Source organism: Mirounga angustirostris, unplaced genomic scaffold, assembly GCF_029215605.1.
Source record: "Mirounga angustirostris isolate CCGP_5_RB_7025 unplaced genomic scaffold, mMirAng1.0.hap1 SCAF_14, whole genome shotgun sequence".
Classification (NCBI taxonomy): Eukaryota; Metazoa; Chordata; class Mammalia; order Carnivora; family Phocidae; genus Mirounga; species Mirounga angustirostris.
This window is the reverse complement of record NW_026991722.1, coordinates 19,481,394-19,499,460: the sequence shown is the minus strand read 5'-3', so window position 1 is coordinate 19,499,460 and position 18,067 is coordinate 19,481,394. Positions and strand designations below refer to the sequence as shown.

The 18,067-nt window shown below is 40.1% G+C and overlaps 1 protein-coding gene across 42 annotated transcripts in view; it reads right to left on the bottom strand.

The window, feature by feature from the left end:
* Nucleotides 1–18,067, bottom strand: part of TCF4 (transcription factor 4) — a 353,491-nt gene that overhangs the window by 152,378 nt on the left and 183,046 nt on the right. The window contains exon 2 of one of the 42 annotated variants that reach the window (XM_064578876.1): nt 14,239–14,487. The exons of the other annotated variants lie outside the window; for them this stretch is intronic. The gene's annotated coding sequence lies outside the window, so the exon portion shown is untranslated. The remainder of the gene's footprint in view (nt 1–14,238; nt 14,488–18,067) is intronic. 42 annotated transcript variants of the gene reach the window in all.

The window sequence follows — 18,067 nt, the reverse complement described above, 5'->3', positions numbered from 1 at the left end:
CAGCCAGTCCAGTTAACCTGCGGGGACACATCATAGATGCCTGTGGGGAAATGACCCTGGGGACCCTCAGGGTGCCCCTGACATTTAACCTGAATCATAGCATGGAGGTTTCACCACCAAAATGTTCATCAAGTCTTTTTTTTTTTTTTTTTTTTTAAATAGAAGCTATGGAAACCACTGTTTCAAACAGTCATTTAAGAGTTTGACTTTCCTGTCAGAATTTTAGCAAGGACTCGCTACCTCTGCCCTTTCATTAATGTGGTTCAGTAGGAAAGGTAGAGCAAGCTTGAGAACTAGCTGGGACACTAAACTCTGAGTGTCAGTAAACCATCACTAAGCTGTAAAACTGAGAGCCTCACGCTTCATCAGTCATTGCTTGCCCACCAGCCCCCAAGTCTCATCTTACCATCTGTATTTTTCAATGAAGCAATTGTCCACCAGCATGGTCTGATTGATCCAGAGCCTCTGATCTACTTGGTAAGCTTAATGTTTAAAAAAATGTAAAAAGTGGTACCCAATGGGAGCTAAAGGATAAAATACCTTCTCTGTTTGAGGAGAGATGGCAAAAAACTGGAGAGATAGCAACTCTTGTTTCAATTTCTGAACATATTACTATCAGACCCCCCACACACATACCCAAGTCTCTCTTTACCTCACAATATGAGAACTATAAACCAAGCCACTCTTGAGGCTAATCCCTAAACTTTCCCTCTACCTAATGGGCACATTTCTCTTGGAATAGAGAATAAAATGATTTACTTTGTCCTATTATTATCAGGAAAAAATATGAATCAGAGTCATAAGCAGGAAAGCCTAGGGGAAACAAATGATATATTAAATAGTTATGCTTATATTTAACTGATACAAATAGCCTCTGGGGTATATCCCATAACATTGTCAAAGAGGCTACTGAAGTCTTGTAGCCCTTGACCATGCCAACCCGGTTATTTCAAGAAGGACTTTAAACTCATCATGTTACAGGTATCTCATGAGTGGTACCCGATGATGCATCCTCCACATCTATCATCCTTCTAAGAGAAAACCTGCAGTTTACTGGGAGCACTGAACATGTACAAAAATAATTCAATAAATGCTGCTAACATTTGAAATCAAGGGCAATTAAATACTGTATTGAACTTGCTATTATATTATAAAACAAGATATATTATGTCCAGGGGGCAGAGGGCCAAATCCTAGCCACCATGAGCTATTTTGTAGCTCTACAAAGATTATTTTATTTCTTTTTTTTTTTTACTCTGTAGACTAGAAAGAAGACCATCTAACATTTTATTAAGGTTATGTTATTTTCTCTTGACATAAAATTAGGTTTTAGACATTTTTTTATAAAACAGAGAGGGAGAGAGAAAGAATACCTACCTTCTCAGCAGGAAAATACCAAGACAAATTAATGTTACCGAAGTTACAAGTTACACCAAAATGAAGAGTTTCACTAAGAATACTTGGCCAATGGATTTTAGAAACAATAACCTACTCAAAGATACTGCTCACTCCTGACCACCAAAAGTCAAAGGTAAGCTACAGTTTGACTAATAACTTTCCATTTTATAATAATAGCCAACATTTATTGAGCACATTCCATAGGCCAGACTCTTCTTAGTGCACTACATACATTAAATATTCAATTCTCACAAAATCCTATTAAGAAGGTGCTGATATTAATACTATTTCATAGATAGGGAAGAGAGTGAGGTTTGACAAGATTCACCAACTTGCCCCAGACAAGACATTTGGCTAATGGAGCTAGGAAGACTGATTTCAAGGCTGCACCCTTATCCTCTAACCCAAGTTAAAACTTGCTTTCAATGAAGGCTCAAAATAAGATGTCTCTTGCAAAACTAGCCCAGCACTAAAATTATCTCAGTATTCTATTCACAAAAGATGACAAGTCCTTAGTTGTGTAACAACTTCTGATCTATTTCATTTCTATTCATTAGATGAGCCTCCCTCTTTCAAAAAACGTATTTAGTCTAATTGTGACTAAATTTACCAGTAACAGTTATTTATATCAAAACATAAATGTAGAAAAGTGCAAGCCACTTTTTTCCTTTTTTTTTTTTAAGAAATAGCATCTTGGGGGGCATAAGAAGGGGTGGGAAGGGGGAAGGGGGTGGGAAGAGGAAAGCAGAAAAGGCAAAATATCCAAATCCACATGATACGTAACACAGAACCAGTATGTACATTAGATAGTGTGCCTGCACAAATAAGAAACAGTCCATTGGGGGCTCTATAGTGGGAAAGAGGTGCCAAACTCATAGACAATAATTATACTTGAATGGGGAGCAGAGATCTCCAGAGGAGGCAAAAAGAGATCCAGGAGCACTGAGGAGGGATTGTGTCCCTGGGAAGCAGAAGAGGCCTCCATGTCAGAAAGCCTTGCTTGAGAAAAGGCAGGAAATTGACCAGGACAGGGAAGAAAGGAAGGGGGACCAGGCCTCAAGAGCTGATTCATCCCCCAAGAGCATGGATCAATTCAATTTTCTTCGTGAAACAGTTCATTTATTCAGGTTTCTGCCCAATTTCAACACGCTTACTCCAGAAAGCTAGAACTTAGCATTTTAAGAATTTGACTTAATAATAATAACAACAGCAGTAATAAAAGCAGGTCTGGTACGTACTAGATGCCACTTCTTTATCTTTGGAGAGGTATGCTCATACACCACCTTGGTGGCAAGGCACATTCCCATGGTATAAATACTCCCACTGCAGTTGATTTCAAGGTACCAATGATTTAACAGTCAGCCTACAAAATTCCTGAATATTTGACTAGTAGCTCTCCTTCTTCACAAGATACTTGTCAGTTTTAGTTCTTAAAGACTAAATTACTCAGGGAACTCTGTGGTAACGTTTAAATTATGAAATCATTCCTTTGAGTATTAATCCTGGTATTCTGTGTCATCTCCAGAATGATTTCTAATCATCTTACCCTCATTTATCAATATTAACATTAAGTTAGCATTAATCTTAAAGTCGGTATGGAACAACAACAGATTTTGAATAGCTTAAGCAATCTTGAAGAAGAAGAACAAAACTGGAGGGCATCGTATTTCCTGATTTCAAAATATGTTACAAAGCTATACCAATCAAAACAATTTGGTTCTGGCATTAAAACCGACACATACACCGACACATACACCAATGGAATAGAATAAAGAGCCCAGATATAAACCCAAGCATATACAAACAGCGAAAGGATTTTTTGGCTACCACACCAAAGGCCCAGGCAAGCAAAGCTTCAAAAAACAAGTGGGACCACATCAAACTAAAAAGTTTTTGCATAGCGAAGGAAACCATCAACAAAATGAAAAGGCAGCCTACAGAATGGAAGAAAATGTTTGCAAACTATACATTTCATAAGGGGTTAATGTCTAAAATATATAAGGAACGCATACAACTCAATTGCAAGAAAGCAAACAATCTAATTAAAAAATGGGCAGAGCACCTGAATAGACAGCCAGAGGTACATGAAAAGGTGCTCGGCATCACTCATCATCAGGCAAACACAGATCAAAACCACGATAAGATAGCACCTCACACCTGTTAGAATGGCTAGCATCAACGGGAGAGGAGACAACAAACATTGAAGAGGATGTGGAGAAAAGGGAGCCCTTGGCCACAGTTAGTGGGAATGTAAATTGGTACCGTCACTATGGAAAACATTATGGAGGCACCTCAGAAAATTAAATATAGAACTACCATATGATCCAGCAATCCCACTTCTGGGTATAGATTCAAAGGAAGCAAAATCAGTATCTGAAAGAGGTATTTATATTCCCATGTTCATTGCAGCATTACTTACAATAGTCAAGATAAAATAATCATCGATAGATGAATGAATAAAGAAAATGCGTGTGTGTGTGTGTGTGTGTGTGTAATGGAATATTATTCAGCCATAAGAAAAGAAGGAAATCCTGCCATTTACGACCATATGGACAAATCTGGAGCATCAGTTAGTGAAATAAGCCAGATGAAGAAAAACAAACACCGTGTATGGTATCACTTATATGTGGAATTCTTTTTTAAAAATGCTAAACTCATAGAAACCACAGAGTGGCTTGGTGATTGCCAGGGGCTAGGGGTGGTGAGGAGAAGATGGGGAGATATCAGAGGGTACAAAATTTCAGTTATAAGGTAAGTAAGTTCTAAGGATCTAATGCACAGCATGTGACTATAGTTAAAAATACTGTATTATATATTTAAAATTTGCTAAGAGTAGATCTTAAGATCACCCCCCCAAAAGTAAAATAAAGTGACTGTGAGGTGATGGTTGTTAATTATCTTGACTCTGATAAATACCTCACAATGTATATGTATATCAAATCATCAGCTGTATACTCTAAATATATATAATTTTGTCAATTATACGTCAATAAAGCTGGAAAAAAAAAACAAAATTAAAAGTTAAAAAGCTGAGAAAATTTAAAAATCAAAGTCATTGGCATTGTGACATCTCTTTCATTGAGACACTTGAAACATAATCCCTCTATTTTTAAAATCATAGAGTAATTGGCTAAAAATAAATAAAGATTCAACTCACTTCTCATCACATCAGTTTTGAAGCAAATAGGGTGAAGTATCTTGGGGAATTACTATTAAATTTAGAAATGTTATTTACATCAATGTTCAAGAATATGTATGATATTAACATGCAATGGGTCCTAAGTGTGTTTACATTAAACCCTTGAAGGCTTTTGTTTCGTGCTTTTTGTTTTTGGGTTTTTGGTTTTTTTTGTTTTTTAAGAAAAAACTAAATCCACAGTCACATTTCAGAGGGGAAAACACCCAGGTTTGGAGAAATAACAAAACCAGGCCCAGGCCTCCGAAAGTCATTGTAACATCAGCTGCACCAACAATTGAGATGCTAAACTTGTTAAGTGAGCACCAGGCTGTGCTACAAGCCTGAGTTGCCTACCTACTGCTTTGGCATTCTCAACAATCTCGAAGTTCACTAAAAGATGATCAAATGGCGTTACTGTAACATAAAGCATGGTATACATGAAACTGTGTATGACAAGTTTGGCTTTTGCCCCTTGTTAAATCACCTAGTAATTAATTTAGAAGTATGGCAGGCAGAGAAACAGGTGTAACATTCAGAGACACGAACCAAAGGAATCCAACTATATTCACTCCTACAAATACAAGTGTAACACCCAGAAATACAAGCTAAAGATATCCAGAACACTGTTTTGTAGTCAATCCCGTTCTCCTTACACTCTATGGAACTTAGAGGCAAGAATGTCAAAAATGAGCATCTGGCTACCCAGGTTCTATCTAATGAAACCCTGGACAAGTGACTTACTGCACCTCCATTTACTCATCTGTGAAATGAGAATTTGGATTAGAGTATCTCTAGAGTATCAACAAACTCTAAAAGTCGGTGAAAAAATTAAAGTCTAAATGATTTAATGACAACCTTGACCAATATTGGACGAGGGGAGAATTGTTTCAGCTTGGAAATTAGCAAAGACTCTTGACCTTCCTTTGGAGAAGATATCTGGCATTTCTGACTCAATGTAACTGGAGTAATTCTAGAAAAAGAAAGTGTTACAAAAGCCAAATGGAAGTTGTGAAATTGGTTGCAGAATATTCCTTCTACATGAGGATGTATTAGTGTATATTTCTCTCCTTCCTCAAATGGGCATTATGTGCAGAGTTCTGGGAGGGTGAGCTTTGTCCATGAATTGCTTTCCTAAGGCAATTCGGATTCTTCAAAGTGATTGAAAAGGACATTCACAGCCTTAGTCAAAAATAAAGAAGTCAGTTAGGCTTTCGTAGTAAAAACAAATCTTGCTTCCCCGTCTTAGAATTATATTTTATCATATATAAAATGTCATTGAATGTAAGACTCATCATTATCTATTTACCACCAAAGAAGAAAAAAGGGTTGCCAATTAAATTGGCATACCATAAATTTCTGAGGTGTTAAAATGTGAAAAAAATGTCTTAGAATCGACTGAATCCTGCAGCATAAGGCTTTGACACAGTACTCCTTGTATCGTGGACAAAACCATCATCTTCCAAGAGGGATTATAACTATGCAGGTGAGTCATGAGTCCCACTTGACTCAACCTTCTCTCTCTACTCTCATTACCTTCATTAAACTTTTTTTTTCAAAAAAAGGAAAATTACTTATCATTTACTCAACAGAAATTAAGAAGAAAACAGTGAATGGAGGCTAACTGTATATCTCTTGAATACTTTCTGTATTTCTTAATTCTTTTCAAGGGCAAAGAGTCGCCACCTTATACATGTTGTTTTGGGCATGTGTCAAGTATTTCTGAAATGTCTAAGGGATACCATTGTATAGCTTTCTTCCTTATCCCCTATTCTGATACCACAGACACCGGGAGCTGGCAGGGATCTCATAAACCATCTAGGCCAAGCCTTCACATTGCAGAGGTAGAAACTGAGCATTCAAAAATGGTGCTACTTAGAGATGGAGGCAGGATAAGAACTCAGTTATCTGAACCCCCACAACCCCCACCTGGGCTAGGAGCTGCTAGATTCTAAATATTCTGCTCGATTATTCCTAACTTAGTCTAAAACGACAGTTTAGAAGAGGAGTCTTTCTTGTCTACTTGGCTGAATTTTCTCCAACCTGTTTAATGACACTACCTTTCTCTAATACTATCCCCCATATGGGACCATATTTGTATGGCATTAAAGTATAGCATAAAGTAAAGAGTCTGGGGCACCTGGGTTGCTCAGTTGGTGAGTGTCTGACTCTTGATTTAGGCCCAAGTCCTGATCGCAGGGTCATGGGATGGAGCCCTGCATCAAGCCCCACATGGGGCTCCTCAGTCAGCGGGGAGTCTGCTTCTCTCCCTCTCCCTTTGCCCCTCCCCGCCCACCATGTGCACGCTCGTGCTCTCTCTCTCCTAAAATAAATAAATCTTTAAAATAAAAGTACAGACAGTCTGAAACAAATTACTCAAGTTTTCTCAGATCTTCCTTTCTCACCCAGGTTCAGTGACAAAGACTTGTAGCAAATCATGAATGAAGGGAATGGTGTGAAGCAAAGAAAGAGTAAAAAGCAATGTATTCAATATTCCCCCACACTTTCCTTTTCTAAATAAATTTTTTAAATGAATACAATAAAATATTGTCCCCCTGTTAAACTTCAGATACCACTAAATCATTTCCAAATGTAGGACGCATCCTGTGACTCAACCCAAACCAAGCCCTGCTGTCCACATGTTGTATCAGCTCTAATAGATGCTCCAATAAACAGAGCTTCACTGGAAGACACTACGATGAAGCAAAGAACTAAACATTAAAACTCCCGTGCTGAAAACTGTATAAAAATTTAAACTATTTCCCCATCGCAAAAGTCCAGCTTGGTATCTCTAGTTTATAGGTAATGTCCTAGAGAGGCAGTCCGTGGTTTTACAGGATTAGTGACACACTGTATGAAATACAAAGACTATAATCTCATGGAGATTCTGGAATCTGCCCCAAACAGGGCAGTGTCCGATTTGGCTTGAAAAGAAAAAGGAGCAACACCTCACCCAAAAGCACACATATCCCAAGGACTATTATTGTTACACAAGTCACATGTGCCATTACTGCCTTCAAAGTACACACTAATGGTGAGGTCCTAGGATGGAGATATGCCCTTCTGTCTAACCCCACCATGAAATACTGGGTCCATCCTGAAAATGAACCTCGCATCCTAGTCCATATACTCAGATCGACTGCCATCCCATGGCCAATTACTACCAAGATGTTTATACTCTACCAGCCTGATTCATCAACATGCTGGATCTCATACCTTCCTCTATCTAGACAGACTTGTGGTCACCTCCAAAAGGGACTTTTTTTTTTTTTGCCAAAATATCCCAAACCAAGATGGTCAATGGGTTAATATTCTTTTCTGAGCTCTTCAATTATGCTGCCTTCTGAGTGAGAGGGCTGGCAGGCAGGACCACACTGTCAGAACTGCAAAGAGCTCTGCAGATGTCTCCGTTGTGTTCAGTCAAACTGCAAAGGAGAAAAGATGGCCCTCTGACAACAGACAGCTGTCAATGAGATGGCACGCTTGCACTCACTAGGCCAATGAGCAGCAATGGAGGTGACAAGTGCTTGGCTAATCAGCTTGCCTATAAAATCACAGCCTTTCCCAGTGCTGCTCACACCAGCACATGAAGTGACAGCATGCACAGTCTTCAACTATCCTGTTCTCAGTCTTGTGTGTGTGTGTCTCTCTCTCTCACTCACTCACCCCAGTGTTATTAGTACCGTTACAAGGGCTCTGGTCAATACAATATGTAGAAACAAGAACAAGAGTAGGGAAAGAAATCCCTGCAGCAAAATGACCCAAAAGGAAACACAGTGACACACTAACCTATTCATGGCTATTTTACACTGAGACTGAATTATATCAATGTCCATTATACATAAAGAGAAACGTGTATTAGACGTGAAGAGGCAAAATGATCCACCTTTTCTCCATCCTTCATCTTGTCTTTCTCCCTTCCAACCACCAGGGGGCAATTTGGGGCTAGAGCCTCATAGAGGAAGCTGAAATTCTGAGCTTTAACAAATACTTAAATATTTCGGGGAGGGGATGTGGAGGGGGGTGTGAGGTTGGAGCGAATCTGAAAGTAGGGCTGAAGGGAGAAACTCAGGGGACCTGGAGAACAGAAAAGTGAGTTCCCCAAATCTTACACTTATTTTCTTAATTAGCTAACTCTTAAGCTCAAAGATATCCCCCCCTAAACTAATAATTAAATGCTAAATTCACTAAGGAGCTACCTTATGAGCCTGACAGGTATTTTTACCTGCTGATAATAAAAATACCTCTCTCTCTCTCTCTGTCTACCTCCCTACTTCCCCCTCCCTCTATTTTACTTTTCTTTGGTTTTTAAAAGAGCAGCTGGTTGGAAGGAGAGGATTCAGGAAGAAAAACAGGGCAGATAACCCAAGTGGATACCGAGTCAGATCTGTGGCTGTCAACCTGCACTGCAGAAGTCAAAACACCCAAAGTCCACTTCAGAGAAAGAGGAATTTTTTTTTAAGATTTTTTATTTATTTATCTGAGAGAGAGAATGGGAGACAGAGAGCATGAGAGGGGGAGGATCAGAGGGAGAAGCAGACTCCCCGCTGAGCAGGAAGTCCGATGCGGGACTTGATCCCGGGACTCCAGGATCATGACCTGAGCCGAAGGCAGCTGCCTAACCAACTGAGCCACCCAGGCGCCCCGAGAAAGAGGAATTTTAACAAAATACAGCCTCCCCGAAATTGACCCTAATGGAGCCAAGATCTTCCACATCCACCCGGTACCCTGGCCACTTTTATTCAGCTCTTCTTCTTCAGCTCTCCCAAACAAGAGTCCAATCTGCCTGCCACGTCTAAAATAAAACCCCCCAAAGGTTTTTCTAAAATAATTTTTAAAATCATTGAAGCGTGAAAAGAAATGAAAAGAGTAAATACTGGGGATACGCGTCCTTCAAGAGTCGAGAGAAAAAGTCAGACTTCAGAACTTTTCCAGCTCTGACTCAGCTCTCCTAGCCTTGGAGGTACACAGGGTTGTCCAAGCGCAGAGAACAGGCAATGGGACCATCACTGCAGGTGCCCCAAGTCATAGACTGTCCTCATGGCCATGGCCTCCTAGCTCATCTCTGGAAGACAAAGCTGTCTTTCTTTGTGAGAAATGTAAGAAGCCATTCAATCTCTGTCTGCACTCATGACCGACGAGAAGGAGTGCCAGGACAAAGCCTGAGACCAGCCACCACTTCTCCAACTCCAACACCAGCACCTACACCTCTTGAGTCAAACCAGAACAGCAGGGTAGGCATCTCAAGAACCTGGGGCCCCATTCAGGGACACCCCATTGGCTGGGTTTAATGTCACCAAGATGCTCGGCCAGTCACTGAGTTCCTAAGGATTCGGATACTCCTGCTCCCTACTCAACCCATACTCTTCTGAAGCTGTATTATCATCCACATAGACCCTACTCATGGACACCAAAATATACCAACATCACATATCTTGGCCACTCCAATCATTTCAAACTCTTCACCACTATTCTAGCTAAATGCTTTTTAGTTGCTTTTTCCCTCTTACGAATTCTTTCCTAAATTTAAAAATCTAAGAAGCACAATCGCCATAATGTCTTGGTTGAACATCAATTTGCAATGTGTTATTTTGTAGCTTTTCCCAAATTTCATCAGCTTTGAGTATTTCTAATATTGAATGCGGTCTTTTATTTTTAGTTAGGAAAGCAATGCTTACTGTAAAAAAAAAAAAATCAAACAATACAGGAATCTGTCAAGGCAAAAGACCAAGTATTTTGCACACACAAAACAAGGTCATTCCAGGCCACCCCAATTCGTCCCAGGTTCAGAGCAGCGGTGGGAGTAGCTCCTGGGACCAACGTGCCACTCCTCCTACCTGTTTCACCAGTTGAAACAAGGGGAGGGGCCAGCCATCTGCCATGCAGTCTCCACTGTCCCAGAGCATTCCTGGGGCAATGGGGAGATGGGGACGGGTGCTTGGAGCAGGGAGAATAGCCACATCACAGAGGCTAAGGGGACACTGGCTTGCCACCTTGTACGTATCCACTTAGAGGCCCTAATAGCCATTTTTATGCTAGAACAGAAGAGGGAAGGAGTCAATCATTTCTACAGAGGAGGAAGTTATTACTGAGAAAAAGCCTGGGCTGTAGGAATATGAAGACTGGAGGGATGGCTGGCTACCTTGCCAATCCCTCTCAACTGAGCATAGTGCAGGTTCTCGTGGAAATCCTGATTTTGTTGCTCTGAGGCTTTTAATCACTAAGTTCATTCCACTTTTTCTTTCTCCCGAGAACATGGTCTGTGTGTGAGCTCTTGCTCGTGGCAAATGGACCTTCTGAGAGTCACATCTACGAAAAATAGAGTATTGACTGTCCTGCTCGCCGGGCTCACAGTTTGGTTCTGACCAGAACAATGGGGGCCTTATCAGTCCTCTGGGGTGCTGAAGATAGTCAAGACCCTCTCCAGTTCCATTAGGGCTGCCTGACACCCTATCTTGCGCACTTGCTTCTTAGTAATTGTAAAGCTTTTACATATTTAGGGAGCTTTTCCATCAAAATACTCTGGACTGGCTAGAGGCTCAGACACATTAATGATATCTGCACACATGTGCTTTTTATCCAAGTTCACAGCTCCTGGTCATTGAGGGTAAACAGTGTTATCAGTGATTATTACGGATTTAGTCAAATATATTTTATTCCTGTCATTTATGAGCACTTGTGTTGGCTGGTATTTACGATGTCGGGATTCTGTCACTTTGGCAACCTTCTGAGACAACATTTTTCCAATGTTACAGTGACATTTCAAAAACTCAGTATTTACAAGCAAACTACACCCTCTGGCTCTGTGATGGTGCAATTCAGTGGTTGTTGAACAAAGGGATACTCGTCTAGAAATTTCTTCAACTGCTACTGGCTATTACTTCATGGCCTAGCGTAGCCCTATGTTCTTTGGAAGAAAAAGGCTACAAAGACATCAAGGAAACATTTCATTGTTACACGCTATTGAAATTTTAACCATTTTGGGTGTTTCTATATGAGTGAGGCCTGCTGTGTGATGCTGACAAGTCTCTTAACATCTCTGAGCTTTAGTTTCCCATTTGCTATAAAGCAGCAGTAGGTACCAGGTGGCATTTAAGTCCTTTCTTAGTCTAACATTCTATCCTTAAGGATTTCAATAACATAAAAACACAAGTTGAACTCATTATCGTCGTTAGTTTTTGTCATGTCCTATCTCAAGCTTAAAAGAGAAAGAATCATGTGAAGGAAACGTGAAGAAGCAAATCATGACCTACTCAGCTCATCCACTTCCTCCCTGTTCCTACCCAGCCTCTGTCAAACAAGATGCATCCCAGAGAGTGATGGAGGAAAAGTGGGGGACAAGATATAGTTGGTACTGCACCTCACTCCTCAGATTCAAGGCCTCGCTATGCTCAGGTGGATCGCGGTCCTTCCACCAGTGGAGTAGAGTTACTACCACTGACAGGTAATGAATACTGCAGGAATTATGCACCATATTGTGTACAACTTGTAGTTGCTTATGGGAAACATTCAAAATGCTCTCTTTTGTGGATCGCTAATGACAATGCTCTGGAGGCAGAGATTGCCAGGTTCATCACACCCTCTTTGGAAATGCAGTCTTTCTCACTGACAGAGAGGTCTCAGTGCTCTAAGCTGGATGATACCGAAGTTAACAGTGAAAAGAGAGAGGGAACCATCTCTGAGAAGACTCTGTGGACTATTTGCTCTGACAAAAAGTGTCACCAACTTTATTCAGAAATAAAGAAGCGATAGGGAAAATGATAAATCTGGAGCCAAAGGACTTTGTCCCCTGGTCCCATCTCTGCCACCTGCTATTAATAGTGACAAAATTGCTCTGAGTGTTTCTGTTTGTTATCAATAAAATGGGGATTAAAAATAGTCCCTACCTCACTGGGATCACTGGCATGATTAATTTAAGACAAGAAATTTGCATGGAAGGGCTTAAACATAAGTTGTTTGCTCATAAGTTATATAATTTGTTACTGTTTTGGGTTCATTTGTTCATTTACTCATCCATCCACTGACACTTGAGCAAACACTCACTGAGTGTCCTCTCTTAGGCACTGGGGATAGAGATGATAGCCCTGCTCCCTGGGGTTTTCTGGCTGAGGAGAGTGTGACAACTGTCAGGAGAAAGAAGTGGCTACCTGTGCTCAGAAGAGAGCCCCTCGTTCTGGCCTGGGTAGAACACCGAGGGTCCCTGGAAGAAACAATGCATGACCTGAATTTGGATGAAGACCATGAGTGACTGGTAAAATGAATGTAAGGGGAGAAGGGGAAACAGAGTGAAAATATTCCAGGCCAATGGAAGGGCTCTTGTAAAGACAGACAGAAATATGAAAGAACCATTAAGGGAACTACAAACAGCTCAGTATGGCTGGGAACAGATGTGAGTGAGTGTGAAGGACAAGGCTGGAGGCCAAGACAAGGGCCAGGCTATCAAGAGTCTGTACATCATGCTAAGGATGGGCCCCTGAAGCCACGAAGGGAGGCTAAGAAAGGGCATAGGGGCATCAGGGTTTGGGGGAGAAAACCACTCCATCTGCCATGTGAGGGAGAAGGTGGGGATGGAGGGAAGTAGAGCAGTAGAGACAGCAACAGTGGTGACTGGGAGTGTGTGGGTTGGGGCAGATTTACTGATACAGGAAGCAGAATCTATGAAATCTGAACACTGAGGGCTTCTGGGAGAGGGAGGGAGACGGAGCACTCTCTGATGGCACCTAGACCATAGGTGGCTTAGTCACCAAGCCAACACAGATGGAAGGACTAATCTTGAGGGGAAATCCAACTGATAAAATTCAAGGTCAAAAGCACAATACCTTAATTGCCACATTTTACTCTAGCCCTTTGAAATAATATATCTAAATAAATGTAAGAATATGAACTTGGGAAGTTATGTGTTAGAGCCTCCAATTGGATGACTCAAACCCTCTACCAAGGTAGTGATATCATGACCTTTGGGGGGTCAAATGCAGAGGGGGGGAGAGGAATAGGGTGCTATTTCATAATAAATGTTTACTGAACACCCAAATGAAGGTATGGTGGAATATATTATTGTGGAATATTCTGGAATGTTCTGATTGTTGGCTGAGGTTCTACAGAGCTGATTTAGTATGTCTGCATTCTATTTCCAGAGCAATATCTATAAATATCTAGAACACAGATAAAATTATTTGCACCAGGTAACTAAAGGAGACCTATTGACTAGAACTCCATAGGAGCCTCCAATCTTGACATCTGAGTTTCTGAAGGCACACTAGGAAATTTAAGAGGGTAGTATAGTTACCTAGGATACAATGGGATGAGAATCTGCTCTGAATGAAGTATGAAGTGGAGGCGGTCTGGAGTCTAGGAACCATAGGGTGTATGTGTTATCTGCAAAAGGGAATAGGGAACAAGTTCTCCTAGAAATAAATCCAAGAATAATCGCTTCCCCATGTATAAAACCCCAAACTTAAATATTCTTTCCATGGACACAATGACACCCAGGACTTGTACTCTGGAAACAAATTCAAGCCAATCTTTAAGTGTGAGTAGGACTGAGAAGAACAGGTCCCTATTAGTGATTTCTCTTTGGTTGAGACAGCTAAGCAGCAGAGATGCAGAAAGACTCTCCTTGAGGGACGATGTCCAAGTCATAGCATTGTCCACAGCACATCTCTTACCACTGCTGATGTTGTGTTGGACAAGTCACTCTCCACATGACAGTTCTGAGTCGCAGAGCTCAGTGTGACCGACTTCACAGTTCAAAAGTACTGGTAATAGATATTTCCACAGATGGTAATCACATCCAGGAGAGGAAAGTTCAGTGGATGGGGCTTCAGAGGAGTAGTATGGCCTGAATTAAGTAGTAAACCCCAACTTGTGCAGGAGTTTTGTTCAAAAAGTTTGTTTAGAATTTATAATGTAATTTCCTATTAAAAAAAAAAAAAACACCACCTCACAAAGTTGAAATCCTTCTAAGATCTTGAATTCTGAGTCTCTCGGGGTTTTGGACCCTACTTGTAAACAACGACCCTATCTAGGACTTGGCCTATTTTTTTTTTTTTTAATAATCTCCATGCCCAACATGGGGCTCAAACTCACGACACGAGATCAAGAGGCTGAATACTCTACCCACTCAGCCAGCCAGGAGCCCCCTAAGACTTGGCTTTTTATCCCCACTACACTTGGAATCTCTGTGAACCATGAGAGGGGCAGAAAGTACCCTTGTTGATCAGAGACTGAGGATCATTTCACAAGCACAGACAACCCCCAGTGGAACCAAATGACCACTGGTTTTTATCAGTAGTCCTATCAAAAAAGAAAATTCATCATTTAGGCATGCAACTATTTCTTTTTTTTTTTTTTTAAGATTTTATGTATTTATTTGAGACAGAGAGAATGAGAGACAGAGAGCATGAGAGGGAGGAGGGTCAGAGGGAGAAGCAGACTCCCCGCTGAGCAGGGAGCCCGATGCGGGACTCGATCCTGGGACTCCAGGATCATGACCTGAGCCGAAGGCAGTTGCTTAACCAACTGAGCCACCCAGGCGCCCAGCACGCAACTATTTCTAATCCTGACTGTGATCAATAAGGCTGCTTGATTTTCTTCCTCTGCTACAGCAACAATCACTTACTATTTATCTGTGACTCCTTCCTGTGAAACCATCACTTCCCAAATGTCATCGAAGGATCTATTTTCCAAGTCTGCGCTCACTTTGGGAACAGGCATCCATGTCTCATTCCCTCAGTCCATTCGTACACTGCCCTTTGAATAGCACAAAACATTCTTTCTTTTTATGAAACTATGCAGTGAGAAACCTTCACATTCTCCTAAAAGGGTATATAGTTTTCTTCCTATTCATATAGTGGGCATCTTGTCTTTGGAATTTTCTCTGACAACAGCAAGCAAGTTTACAAACTTTTCTTCGTGGCTAAATCACTGAACTTGGGGCATGATGAATTCACTATGAATCATTATAGAGACACCCTACATACCTGTCTTATTCCTGTGTGGATAAAAATTTATTTTATAGACATTTATTTTTGACCAATTCTTCAAAAAATGTAAATGTTAAGGTAAGGAACTTAATCTAATCACCTGCACATGTTTTGTATGACCTGCTAACTCATTCCCTCTTCATATTATTTACTTTCCTCCCATCCAAGTACTAACCAGGCCCTACCCTGCTTAGCTTCCGAGATCAGACGAGATCGGGCGCATTCAGGGTGGTATGGCCATAGACTTTATTATTTACTTTCCTGCCATTACGGTGATCAAATTGATCTCTAAAAAGATTGTAAAAATCTCTATCAAAGTACAAGATGAGTTAAGATTTCAATCCTGATGTTGTAGCCTTTATGTGTATTTAATAATCACTTAAGAATTAAAGCTACATTCTGGGTCCTTTCTTTTGACTTTATCCTGTGTTTACTTCAGTGAGGCTTTTGGTGTTTCCTTCATACCACCTGCACTGTACGTTTTTTTATATGTGAAGATGAGGGGAAAAGGAAAACAAAAGCAAGAATAGATAAAAGTGACTTATTATCAAAGTATGAGAAAAGCTAGCTACTTGGCTAAATAAAAATAACATATTTAGTGATTTGTAATATAAGAATAAAATGAACTCACTGGGTCTCAGGAGGTCTGCAATATGATCTTTGCAAAAGGTAGCTTGCCAATTTAATTGAGGTAGGAGTTATTTAATTTTTTTACAGGTATAGTTTTCAATAAAACTACATATGTCTATAATACTGCAATGGCAGATGTGTCTCGATTATTAGAGGTGGGCTCAAGGGAATACATACAATGGATCTTGAAATCTGTAAGCAGCTGTTGGGGGGGGCTGAAATGATGGGGGAGGGCATTGTACCACACACACATGTTCCTTAAGTGCAGCAATGTTTTGTTATTTTACTGCAGGTGTATTACGGAGATGAAATTTAATAACTTACTGTATACAATACCAATAAAACTGAAAAGATGCAGTGCCCTGCTGTTCATTATCACTGTACAAATGAGCTCGGATGATTCTGTGTGCATGCACGGTCAATCCCCAACACATAGGGACCTCCACATCTAGAGCTCTAGAGAATGGTCACTGCTTGAAAACCTCAATGATATTCTTCCCAATTACTTTCTTAACACTGAATTGTCGTTGTCCCAAATTCACACAAACGTGGCTTTGAGGAAGGCTGAAAATAAGATACACCTAGTATTTTTTTTAAAACATCATAGAAAGTCTTCACTGGAAGATGTCTTTTGAAAGGAGAGGGTAATGAAATCAAGGAATATATAGATTTCATTAAGTACTGTAAGAATTAAACAGTGACAGTATATTCTATTCAACAAAATCCGGGGAAGCGCCAGGTCGAGGATGCTATCCCACCACAATTTGACTTCTCCCTTTATTAAGTACAAAAATAAGTGCCATACTATGAAAAACATTTCCGCATTAGAAATGTTGAAGGAAATGCAACTATGTATTCTTGAGGGGTTTCTTCTCCTAAGAAACTACTTCTGTTAGGTAATAAATAATACACTGAACATAAAAGGTCCATGCTTTAGGAAGCTCAGTTTAGTTTATCGGTGAGGGAAGGTATATGTAAAGAAATCCACATAAATATCCAGAACACACACACACACACACTTTTTCAAAGGATGAGGCTCAATTCTAAGCAGGTTACCATATCAGGCCCAGCAGCAGACTCAGTATCTATGCTTTTCTAAAGTATTTATTTCTAAAAAGATTATGGGGTTTTGTTGGTATCTTGCAGTGTTCCCACTATTTTAACTTGGGGTCTCAGTTTTAAGAGTTTCAGAAAATATCTCCTTAATGATGAAACCATTTCAAGCACGGCCATAGATAAAGGAATAAATATTTCTGCCATTTAATGTTGAAAAGTTTTCCTGACGCTGCACTGGGAATATACTGCTTTTCTTATGGAAAGAAGCTCTAGGGCTATACCGATTTCTACACCATAGGCAGGTACATTTCAACATGAAATCTTATCAAGTACTCCTCAGTGTTAATTTAAATCAATTGTTTAGTCATTAATTGATTTTCTCCTTTCTCTTTACATGTCAAAAATATAAAGATGAACTGAATTCTTAATTGCTAGTGGTCATTAAAAACCCCTGAATGCTTTTTATAAGAAAAGAGAAGTTAATCTCAAGATTCTGGTGAAATCTCCATTTGGATACCAGGACTTCACTTTTTTTGGTGTCTCATAAATTATCTCAAAGCAATTTTAATTTTTTTTTAACGCACTCCCTGTCTTGAACTATTGTATAAAACTTGCCTATGCTTCTAACACATATTTTTCGTTTCATATATTTCACAAGTGAGTTAAATGCCACAATCGAAAAATTATCGGGTCACATTTAAGAGCCTGCCAAAGGTCTGGTTTCAGAATTTCACTCTATGTAGTTATTATATTTTTGAAAAAAATAATTTGATCTATGAAGAATCCAAATCCATGTAATAGCAAACCATATTCTGCCTGCATTGCA